We start from the raw sequence: 13107 nt of genomic DNA, 5'->3' as shown, positions 1-13107 counted from the left end.
CTGTCAAAGAGGAGAGAGATTGGATCAAAGGACTAGCGCAAGACACATGTTGGTTCATCCTATTCCTCTTTGTTTATAGTTCATAAAGAAGAATACAAAAGTAGTTTTCTCTGTTTGTTTCTAAGGTAGCTGTCACACCTTAGTGGGATAGAGCAGTTCTAGATAGACACTTTTCCCGATAACAAAATGGCGACTCCGCTGGGGATCGTGTCTAGTTAGTTTGTTTGTGTTTCTCTTGTTGTTTATTTCATAAACTTAGAAGTAGCAATCGAACTGCATTTTCCATTTACAAATGCAAAGTAGACATCTGCTGCTTCAATCCATTCACTGGATCTATTTACGATTTGAACAGTTGATTCATAAACTAACTAATTACCCTTGTGATAGCTCTTAGACCCCCTTTTAGATCTACCTCTGATTGTGTATTACTGATTGCTTTTACTCGGCCAAAAACCATAGATTAAACTGCAAACCGTGACCCAGAACCCGGATAGAATTCTCGTTTCTGCCCCAGCGCAGGCTCTGTGAAGAGGTTCTGCATTTCAACGCACTTCCCGAGAGGGCTACCTGCGCTGCAATGTAGTTTCTCTGTGTAACAGGTGTGCTGATCGGCCTAGCCCTGTGTAGCTGAGGTTCTTTGCTTCATTCTTTCAGTTTTGTCTCTGATTTTTGCAGCCTGTGATCAGTATTTCACTGTTTCAAACCCCTTTTCCTTACTGATATTCCACCTCAGTTGTATGAAAGAAACTGTAGATGTTTTTTATGTGTTCGTTGCGTCATTTATAGTTTTCCATTGCAAAAGTAGAATAGTCATATTGTCGTCCTTTGATTTAGATCTGTCGCAAGTGTCAATTTTGATCATAGGAGAAAGTTTATTTGCTGTTGATAGTCGATTATGCTTTTACTTTTGCCTTTGGTTTGAATTTGTGACTTTCTAGTGTCAAAACGAGTATTTATTTCAAAATCATAAAGTGTCATAATCATCTCTACTCTTTGATTTCGAAAAAGAAGCTTGTTTGTGTTTGTCACTTGAAAGCAAATTCAGATTTGTACAAAAACTTTCTTTTTAGGCATCAATATTAAGAAAGTGGAAAACAAAACACATGCATGTGAATTTGCATATTGGCAGTCTGTTTGGCTTGATTTAGGAAAGTGCATTTACAGTGTGCTCTTTGCTCTTTGCGAAAAGATTGTGTCTTTCTTTTCCCCTAGTAGCTAGGATTTTCATTGCTGAAAAGAGGTAAAAGTTTGTTTATCATCTTTAGATTGCATTTTAGGAATTACATCTACATCTCGTGGTGATCCCAAAAGGCAAACTTCATAAGAAAGATCAACTTAAAATAAACTCAATGAACTTAACAACGCTTTGTAACTTAACGCACAACATTTAGAGGTCTAGGCTAGAGACGTATTCCGGCGTCGTAAAGCCTGGTAACTGTTGTCCTCACTGATGGTTGGGTGATTCCTCCACTTTGAGACGATAAGTGCCAGTACGGACTTGTGCTCCCACATACCATCGAGTATATATTGGGAGACCCCTATAGGTTTAAATCCGTTATCCATAGGAAGCCGTGTTGGCTGCCCTACTGATCGCAATGCACCGAACACAGCATTCGGGAAGATTGACTGCCGTACCGTAAAAAGTATTCTGTAGTTTTTCGATTGGTTTGGTACTCCCTCTACCTAGACCTCTAGAACAGTCCCTTTCATTCCTTTTCAGACTCCTTAACGGAAAAGGTCCATCTGAGCACTTGTCACTTCAGGCTCATTAAAAATCGAAGGAGACTAGAGTCATCTTTTGTTTTTTCTCGACTCTTAAAAACTGAAAAAACAAGTTGTGTCAAAGCGTGTTAAAATTTATTTTAAACGGAATATTCATACCCCTTTCCTACGTTGATCTTGGGTTGAGAAAATGGAGCCTACCAACCAAGGAATTCCCCTTAGTGGAAATCCTAGTCCCTTCTCCTCTCGGGGAGATGTTGGTGTGCCCCATATGGCCACATTGTCGCTTCTAGGACTGACAATTGGCTTGCATGTATGGCTCTTCTCAACCAATGTCATTCAGAACACCACTATTCCTGAACAATCGAATCAGCAATTAGACGAGTCCAGAGTTGCCCACCAGCCTTCTACTTCCTCTAATTCTTCCTCTTCTCCTTCCTCTTCGCTTGATGGGACTGGTAAAGCTAAAAGCCAAGTTCCTAAGGAGAAGAAGGAAAAGAAGAAGAAAGAGAAAAAGAAGAAGGAGCCAAAGGCGAATGGGGGAAAACGAGTGTCGTCTAACGAAAATCCACACATTGCACCGACCAGGCCTAAATCGCCATGTGTCATTTGCAAAGGAGACCACTTTCACAGAGATTGTCCTTGCATCCCCCGGATACTAAGGGACTGGTCTCCTCGTTTGCACAACCCGGTGTCGTCAACCTCTGGTGATCATGTTGAAAGCACACCGTCAACTAGTGAAAGTGAAGCTCCACGACAAAAAGGGAAAGCTAGATTTCCTTGTAAATTGTGTGAAGACAATCATGCCCTCCACCGTTGTCCCTTCTTAGACGAAGCTAAAAGAGTTTTTGATGATCGTCCGATTTCACCGTTACGACTCCCTCTTGGATATAAAAAACTCTTGCCGAGTCCATCACTAGTTGAGAATCCAGCTGGCCCGCTCAATTGGTTGGCTGAAGCGCCTATCATTGAAGATAAACCAACTGAATCCATACCAGATGAAAGTCAAAAGGTCGAGGTGGCAGTTGACCCGGTCTTGCCTTCAGAGGTTTTATCTTCGGATGATACAGTCACTGAAGGGAACAAGGATGACACCGTCCAAATTCTCTTCATAAACACAGACTCCGATGAACATGGGGGCAGTCTACCCGTTCCTTTACCACAGGAAGGAAGTTCGTCAGAGCCATACCCGGCCGTCTACTCGGTCCCACCTCCAAGCAACCTAGTTGTCTCCTTCGACTGGAATCAACTAGGCAGACCCCGTTTACCAGCAAGTGTACCATTCCGAATTATCATTCAAATATATAGAATGGTCATGGCTGGTACCATCATAGATGAGGGGGCTTCTGTGAGTATCCTTTCCTCTACTGCTTGGAAAGCGCTTGGTTCACCATCACTTTTTCCTGAAATGAGAAATCTGATAGGCTTTGATAAAGGAACCAGTCGACCTTTAGGGATCCTTCCCGATGTGCCCATAACATTGAGAGGGAAGATAGTTCGCATGAACGTCATGGTAGTTCAAGGACCCTTGGATTATAACCTACTCCTTGGACGAGACTATATTTATGGCATGGGAGCCATTGTCTCCTCACTCTTTAGAGTAATGTGTTTTCCGCACGAAGGAAGAGTTGTCAAGCTCGTGGACCAGCTTTCATTTCCTGGATCACGCATAGCAAATAGTCATATACCATCCCTAAATGGTCTATTCACACAAGAAATGTCTCAATCCCCAGTCCGTCCTCCCGATGAGCGCGAGTAATTCGGAGGGACATGACTGAAACCCAGGGGGCATGCGTCCTGGTCTGCTTCGGCAGGAAAACTTCGGGTATAGGGTAGGTTTCCACGGGAGAATATGACTAGTCTGTACCCCGTCCGTCAGTGGAAGAGGGGTTATTCTAGGATAAGATTCTCTTGTCAAAGTTATGTGAGTTGGCGGGCATCGTCGCTCACCTTTGTTTATCTCGGTAGACATCGCCGAAGAAGTGTTTTGTTTACGCCGTAAATAGAACAATCTTTGGGTAGCTTGTAAGAGGTAGGCCTCTCTCGGTAAAACAAATGTTTTAACGGACTGAAGTAGAGGTAACTTTGAAACTCTGTTTTATACCTGGGGGCATGCAAACCTTTTTGAGTGCAAGCGATGGGCGGCTATTTATTTTTTAAATTTTTAGGACCTCTAACCCTTTAAACTCGTAGGATTAGTCTTCACCTAACTTGCATAAATAAAGGATGTGGGGCAAAAATCTAAAAGTTGTCGTTTTTATATGAGACATTCTTATCATATGACTGGATTAATCGAGCAGTTTTAGCGCATAGTTCAAGCTTGTTAAAAAATAAACATAAGACATGAGCAAATGTTTCCACCCGCGTTTAAGCTCGTTAAAAAATGAATTATCCCCTGGTAAATAACCACCGTGAATGTAGCATTTCAGCCATTAAAGCCTTGGTCGTGTTTGCACCGTCACCTCCACTTTTCCATTGGCCGATCATTCACCTCCATTTGATTGTTTACCCATTTTTAGGAACAGCTGCGAAGAGTGATTTCACTAGCCATCCTTGTGACACTGTTGTGATTGGAAAATTCCAAACCTTACCTGGAATCAGCTGCTACCCATTTTATCACTCGTTCCTCAAAAGATGAGTCTTCTTTAAGCTCTTTTCAACTGACTCGTAAAATATGAAAATATTGCCGAGTTTTAGCCTTCCAGCTCGTTAAAGCGACAGGAAGTGCTATCCCTCCTCTAGATTTTAATCTTTTTGGACCTGAGGGATTATTGCACAAAAAGATCGAGCGCTTGTTTTGTTCGGCTCGTTAAAGCTAATCGAAAATTCATCCCTTCTGTATTGTTTTATACTTTTTCGGACTTAAGGGATTAGATGACGAAAAAGGAATTTTGGAGTTACCTTTACGTACCTTTTCAAACTCTCTAAAAATGAAAAGGACCGAGTTATCTTTGTCGTTAGACTCGTTAAAAAGATTAATAGCAACAAACTTGTCTTTAGACGAGAACGAGTTTCACTATCGCTAGGCTCGTTAAAACATAGTGATGGGTTTGCCCGAAGGGCAAATTATAGAACAAGCATATGTTATCCTCCTCAAGCTTGAAAAAAATAAAGAGGTACTGGTCAGCAATGACTGGGGAAAAATTGGGAAGAAAACTCAAAGAATCTTTATTGGTAGCAAGTCGCTCTTGAACATGACACTTCCACTCCGTGCCCGAGTCGGGTTGGGTTGTTTCATTCACCGGTCACATCGCCATGGTCTCGCCATACCATCAACATTTGGGGTTAATGCTACCAATCCATCACATAAGTGTCGCCGACATGTTCAAGAGAAGTCATCCAGAAAGGCCACCTGTGTCCCGCCCACTACCATACATTATACTCCATTCTTTCATGACCGCCACCCTGAACCATATATCATCAGATTGTTTTCACCTCCATCAAAATCATTTGCTCCGTTCCATGTCATTGATGTGGGATTCATTAAGGCCCTCCTATGACGGATCACTTATTGTCGACATCAGCTCATTATCCAAGAAGTTGATCTAGGAACACCCCATTCAGTACTTTGAAGCTTGCATGCCTCAATGGCAAGTTTCTCACTTCCGGCGACAGGTATACATCAATGACCTTCGACCGAAAGATTTTGCGTGGTGTTCGACACCAAGTCCTTTATTCACACCACGTGAATTGTACTGCAGTACCTTGAGGGTCATTATCATTATCGGTGATTCCTCTCGCGCTTGTTAACAGTTTACATCATTGACTGGTAATCAAGCGATGTCTTCCCATGTTCGACTTCAAAAAATTTCTCACATGGATCGACTTGTACTTCGAGTGAAGATCGGACGAGATTGAAGACCCCGGATCTACTTTCATCCATCCGGGCTGTGATATATATTCAGGAAAAATAAAGACATTGAAATGTACAACATTGCAGCACAAATAATCATCCTACCAAAAGGATGATGGCTCTATCAGAATCATCAGTCTACCATCAGACGATTGTCTGTCCTATGTACATGAAAATGAATTTATAAAGCTGAGCATGGGAATGCCCGCCTCAGCTAGATCATGAAAACAGTATGAAGATAATGTATTGTATTGTATCTTATTACAGGTCTCCTCCCAGCATTGAAAGAACTTGGGATCCTCCTAATAAAGCATTTCACCCGATAAACAGCCTCATACTTTAGGGGGCAACTGTTATAGACATTTTTGTGCCTTACAGCTCTAAGCATGAAATGTCCATAAACCAAGGGCTCCTAAGTCCCTAAAAGTGTTGTTCTAACTCCTAAAGGAACAAGGTCAACAAATTACAGCTTCTCCCAGAAGTTCTCCACCAGAAACTGCTCAGAATAAGTCAAATCAGGATCATTTCAGCTGCTCCACTAGCAAAGTGCGTTGCATAGCACCTAAGTCCACTAGCTAGGTGCGTTGTAACACACCTAAATGCACTACCAGGGTGCGTTCAGCAGGAAATGACAAGTGGCAGAGTCATTCCACGAGGTGGAGAGACAATGGAAGCTTCCAGAATCTTCTCCAATGACACTTGCCTCACTGAATTCGACCAAGGATGAGTAAGAGGCTCTCAGTCTCCAAGTGGAAGCAAGAACTGACAGAGAGAAGCCACTAATCAATTCATGAGCTGACTCATCCTCCTTGCATACATCTATATATGGATCCCTCATCCCAGAGATCCAGAGGCTGGAATTTTGCACATTGTAAGGAATTGTTGTTGGTTTTGAGATACATATCAGAGAATTGGGTGATCTATGCTTTGTTGGGGTTGAAGAAGGGACTTCTTTGCTGGGAGGTTGATGCTGGGTCAGGAATCATCAGTTGTAACTCCTCCTGGATCTTCTTGTATATCAATAAAACTATTTGAGTTTCTTCTCCATGCTTGTGTTTCATTGATGCTTGTTACATTTGTATGGTTAGCTTAAATCTGATCCTAAGTTATTTATGAATATAAACCCATGTCTTTGTATAATTTCCTTCTTCTGTGATCTTGTAGGTACTTGGTGAAGCTGGGCAAGTAAGGGAGCAGGTAGCTCGAAGCTGTCAAAGAGGAGAGAGATTGGATCAAAGGACTAGCACAAGACACAGGTTGGTTCATCCTATTCCTCTTTGTTTATAGTTCATAAAGAAGAATACAAAAGTAGTTTTCTCTGTTTGTTTCTAAGGTAGCTGTCACACCTTAGTGGGATAGAGCAGTTCTAGATAGACACTTTTCCCGATAACATGCATGCTGGTCTATTTGCTGATACATGGCTTGTTTTCTGGTGCAGGTATCCTTTGGCTAGATCTACGCTACAAGAGCCCGCCTCAACGTTCAGATTTGCACCCTCATGTTGTTGATGCTGAATTTTTGCAAGACAGCAACTTGTTTTATCCATAGCTCCCAAACGATAGATCCGATTGAGCTAAAACTTTCTAAGCATGCTTCTATCATCGTTATGCACCTCCCATAGCAAAATTGTGGTGAATGGATGTACATATTTCGAGAAAAACTGAAAATTGTTGAAGATTACAGCGGTCAATTTCTCGGAAACCATTCATTGGAATCAGTTGAAAATTCTTGGGTACGTTACTATCACATATATGCATCTCCCCATGAAACAAGTTTTGAAATGGATGCACGGATATGGAGAAAATGCAAAAATGGTTGACGGTGATGGAGGTAGATTTCTTGGAAACCATGCATTGGAATTGGCTGAAATTGCGCGGGCATGTTGCCATCATCCCTATACAACTCCCCCTATAACAGTTTTGTAAATGGATGCACAGTTTTCAAGTTAGGGAAAAAACAAATTTCAACACTATGCATTTTTGTTTCAAAGCATTCTGAAGTTTTTTGCATAGTAAGAAAAATGAGCTTGGACTATAATGCAGACTTGGAATTGATGGGAGAGAGGTTTGAAGATTGTAGGAAGACTTATGAACCCTTTAGGAAGCTATCATGTTCAACAAACTGCCTTTTAAAATCCATTTCTAGCTTCCTGTAATTTCTATAGGAAGCCTACAAACAAGCCAAAATTGATCTCTGAAGAGGACCCGAAGGCTGGGAATATGTCCATGAGGCTTGCAAACATCCATGTTTCCATCCCTCACCCTTCTCCAATGTGCGGGTTTGGAAATGGTGGTATGCGTAGTTGAGTGGTGGTTTGAGATGGATGTGGATGGGGTTGTGGTTGAGCAGGTGGTGGAGGCAAAGGAGCGGGAGGAGAGTTGTACTGGGGCCTCCACCCCTGATGAGGTGCATTCCACTGTGGCTGTGGCTGAGCATAGGGGTGAAATGGATGAGTAGCTAGTTGAGCATTATATTGAGATGGATACGACTAAGGAGGGGGTGTGGAACAGGAAGAATGAGTAGGGGGACCCCAAGAAGGCATGGAAGTGGCTTGATAGGGGTTGTAATAAGTCTAGGATATCCCTTGCATTCCCTGCTGGTAAGGTATGGATCCATGTGGCCTCCTTTGGTTCATTAAATAAAGTGGTTTAGTGACTCTTTTGGCCCTTTGATATGAAACTTTAAGTCCAGGTAAGTAAGGGCATTGATTCATAGGATGGTCTTCTTCACAGACAAAACACACTTCTATGGAGTGCAATGGACATTCGTCCCTAGGGTGCTTTCTAGTGCACCTGGGACAAAATATGGCCAAAGCTCTGTCAGCTTCCTCTCGATATTTTTTGTATATGCATGGAAAGCATCTGCCTCACCTCACTTTTGCAATCTTCCCACATGTCTCCAATTTCACCTTCAATGGATGAGTTGGAAGAAAAGGTATTGCTCCCAACATTTCTATTTTTAGCCATTTTCTCCAGAGGAATGTTTTCTTCTTCTTCTTCCCTTGAGGTTATTCAAATATGTCTTGTTGTCCACCTAAGGGTTCTTTAATCACAGCCATCGAAGAAGAGAGAAGGTTGGCTATGTGAAGCAGTGGGGGCATTGTGCAATCATTTTTCTGAATTATCTCTACTCCTACAAGGCATGAAAGGAAATCTTTTTGGTTGATTTTTGCTTCTTCTTCTTTTTCTGCTTGTACCTGAAAAACTGAAATAGATTGAATTGCAACTAACTAAAATCTATCTTGCTGAAATGAAAATGCGGAATTGAAATGAAAGCAGGAAAGGACTAATCTATTTTGCTGAAATGAAATTACAGCAATGAAATTCTAATCTACGCTTGCAGAAATGAAATTGCGGAATTGAAATGCTAATCTATGAAAGCAGGAAATGTCTAATCTACTTTTGCAGAAATGAAACTGCAGAATGGAAATGAAACAATCTACTCTACGCTTGCTGAAATAAACTACGTAGCAGAAGGTTGTAGTAGAAAATAGAAGAAAAGTAGCAATCGCTAATACTCTGACCCTTCCCCGACAACGGTGCCAAAAAGATGGTGGGCTCCAGTATTGCAGTAATAATGCTGCAACTCCCGGGGCTCCCTTCTTTACTTCTATCAACCCGGTAGTTCGTAACAAACTTGGAAGCGATGGTGCTATATGCACAAGTACTAGCTCTTGCCGCGGCTATCACTTGATCAACTGGCACAAGTCTGCTAGGAGCTTAAGCCAACTTCTATGAGCTCTTATAAGAAGCTTTTAAATATGATGGATGAAAGCTAACTCAAAGGAGGCTAATCTACTTGCAAAAAGAAGTAGAAAGCTGAAAGGAAATGCAAACCCTAGCAAACCCTAGTTTTACTGACTAACCCTACTGGTGCAAGTAAAAGGATGAAATCTACCAAAATGGATGCCATTGAGTTCTAGAAAGGTAAAATGCATGTGACTAAGCTACTTCTGAAGAGAAATATGAAGAAAACATCTTTTTCATTTTTGAGTAATTTCGCAAAGTTATTATGCATGTGCTTTGACTATTTTTTCTGTGCAGAGGTTGATTGGCGAAAGGAAATGCTTGCAGGAGGTTGAGAAGGTGAGAAGAGGGCCTAAGGGGTCCCTAGCACCCTTCCAGAGAGTTTCACAGTGTTCAGATCCCAAGAAACCGCTCACATGATCTTCTACAGGAAGTTTGCAGAGGTTCTAGAGGATGTTTCTACCGGATGTTCCGAAAGAGAATTTTGAAGGGTTGATGGTGGAAGAAAGGTGGAGAAGTGGAAATGGAGGTTGGATAAGGATGTTAAGGGGTCTAGGACCTAGTGAATGAGGCTGGGGAGTGATTAGGGTGATTGGATTCATTCAAGGATGGAGAGAGCAACGATGCACAAGAATGTAGAAATTAGGGCAAAGTAGGAAAATGTGGCAAATGAAAGGCAAGAATCTGAGTTAGAGGACGAAGCAGGTTGTATTGATGGAGTAAGGGTAGGGGAGGAGGTATCTTAGGTGCTCTGCACATTATTCTCCAAAGTGATCAAATGAAGACTAGGAAAACCAAAGATCTAGCTACTTTAACCTAATTTGACCTCGAAACCATAAGCATGATGAACAGAAGTTTATTGGCAACAAATAATGTAAAACAACTATGGAAACCAAGAAAGAATGGATCTAAGCATGTAATCACGACTGGTACTAACTTTTACAACTAAGAATCTAACACTAGAAATTGCATGAAGAAGCAAGAACAATGTTTTTATGGCAGCAAGGACACCTTGGTCTCAGCTCATGGTCCCAAGGAGGGAGAGGTGATATCATGTTAGGCCCCTATACTAGGAGTGTAACCCCTTATTGTTATTAGTATAACCCACTTATTATATTGATGTACCCATGTAGTGCCCTTATTGTTACTATTGTGCCCCATAGAGGCCCACTTTTGTTATTCTTGTGCCCTTACAATATTATTGTTATGTCAGCTTTGATTATGTTATGACCCCTTAGACTCCTATATATAGAAAGGAGGTATTTTCATTTATATCATCCAAGAATTATTCATTTATGTAGTGTAAAGGAGGTTTCCCCCTCGAAGAGGCTGACTTCTAAGCCGTTGATCTATCTTTTCTATCTTTTCTTGAGCTGGTTTCATAACATTTGGTATCAGAGCTTTGGATTCTAGGGTTTCGTTGCTCCAAACAGGTCATTGTGGAATTTTCGCTATAACTTTTTTTCTGTGATGTTTCAGAAGTTGCAAAAAAAACCCATTTGAGAAGAAATCGCGCTGAACCTCGAGTCCAAATTTCAGAGCGTTTAGCGCTATATTTGCAGAGATATGATCTGAGGAATTTGGTTTTTTTGCAGACTCCTGAATTACATTCCAAACAGGTGACCTGGGGAAAATCGTCATAACTTTCTCTCTGAGCATCAGATTGAAATTTCGTAAGAAGGTACAGAAAGAGGACGGACTGTAGTTTCTTGTATAAATTTTTCAATTCCAAAGGTTGAAACAGTGACACATGGAACTTCATACAAGTTCGCTCTTCTGGAAAGGTTTATAATCATGTCACTGTGGGAGATTTCACATAACTCTTCCTTGGAGAATCCAATTTGGGTCAGACTTGTGGCATTGGAAAGAGGACACAGAGGGCTACTACAGGTCACAATTTCAAAACTTAAAGATTCGAAAGTACAGAGTTAGAGACATTTCAAGATCGAGATCCTAAAATCAAGAGAAAACAAGATGAATAAGTTTGATGGCAATGATCCGGTAAATTGGATACTTCAGATGGAGCAATATTTTGATCTGCATTGTGTACCACTATTACAAAAGGTATGTATTACATCTTCATATTTAGAAACAGATCATTTTTTATGGTATGAAGGGCTTTGTTCTCATAAACAACTTGTTACGTGGTCAATTTTCATGGAGGAAATGATAGCACATTATGAGGATACAAAGAGCAACACCTTCTTTAGAGAAACACCACAACAATTGGAAAGAGTAAAAGGGCTTTATGACATATTGGAAATTTTTTTTATGGAAACCAGGAAGCATACCCCTTAGAACTAGAAAGATGGAAGTGTTGTTTCTCCTAGCCTTCCACAACCTACAAGGGTTACACCACAACAATTGGAAGAAAAAAGAGAAAAAGGGCTTTGTTACAATTGTGATAGCAAATTCACTAAAGGTCATAAGTGTGCTGAGAAGAAATTATTTTACATAGAATATGAAGAGGAGGAAGAAAAGGATCAAGAAACATCAAAAGAAGAAGATATACGCCAGGACCCCACCCTAGAGAAAGAAGAAATGAATCAGACCATATCTTGTAAAGCATTGGCAAGAATTACCACTCCTCAAACTCTCAAGATAGAAGGACATATCAAGAAGAAAAAGGTGAAAGAAGTGAAAGATCACATCGATAAAGAAGAATTGAATCCAACCATATCTTGTATTTCATTGGTCGAAATTACCACTCCTCAAACTATCAAGATAGAAGGACATATCAAGAAGAAAAATGTTCAAGAAGTGAAAGATCACATCGAGCATTAAGAAATGAATCTGACCATATCTTGTAAAGGATTGGAAGAAATTACCACTCCTCAAACTCCAGAGGTAGAAGGACATATCAAGAAGAAAAAGGTTCAAGCAATGAAAGATCACATTGAGCATCAACAACAAGTTCTCCAAATTTTAAAGGATAATGCCACTTCGATGCAAAATCAAACGAAACAACAGGTAGATCAACATTGTAGTGAAAAATGTTTTGTTGTAGGTGATTGGGTATTTTTACTGCTACATCTCAAGAAAGCTATTTATGAGAAAGAAATGTTGTCAATACTACATGCACTTAAAAAATGGTGACCTTACCGAATGGGAAGACTCTTCAAGGATGAGGATGTGGAAGCATTTTTTTGTGCTATGCTATTTTTATTATCCAACCAGATTGGATAAACGAAGCAAGGGATGAATGGAAGAAGGACGAAGAAGTATGGCCACTTATTCAAAAGTTGCAAAAGATCCCAATTCAAACAATATTGCCAGAAATTGAAGAGGAAGGAAAAATCATATTGGAACCTGGAGCAGTCACAGAAACAAAAACCCGATAGCTACAAAATCGATCAATTTCAGAGTATCTCATCAAGTGGAAGAACTTACCCACTGAAGATTCCACATGGGAGGACAAGAATTTTATACAGAAGCATCAAGAACTACTCAAGCGTTGAGGACAACAATTTTTGAAGGAGTGGGGCATGTTAGGCCCCTATACTACGAGTGTAACCCCTTATTTTTATTAGTATAACCCACTTATTATATTGATGTACCCATGTAGTGGCCTTATTGTTACTATTATGCCCCATAGAAGCCCACTATTGTTATTATTGTGCCCTTACAATACCATTGTTATGTCGGCTCTGATTATGTTATGAACCCTTAGACTCCTATATAGAAAGGAGGTATTTTCAATTGTATCATCCAAGAATTGTTCATTTATGTAATGTAAAGGAGGTTGCCCCCTCGAAGAGGCTGAATTCTAAGGCGTTGATCTATCTT

This window comes from Pinus tabuliformis, chromosome 2_2 (assembly GCF_031772625.1).
Source record: "Pinus tabuliformis cultivar Carrire ecotype Pingquan chromosome 2_2, CPIR1, whole genome shotgun sequence".
Classification (NCBI taxonomy): Eukaryota; Viridiplantae; Streptophyta; class Pinopsida; order Pinales; family Pinaceae; genus Pinus; species Pinus tabuliformis.
Note: the sequence above shows the minus strand (reverse complement) of the source record.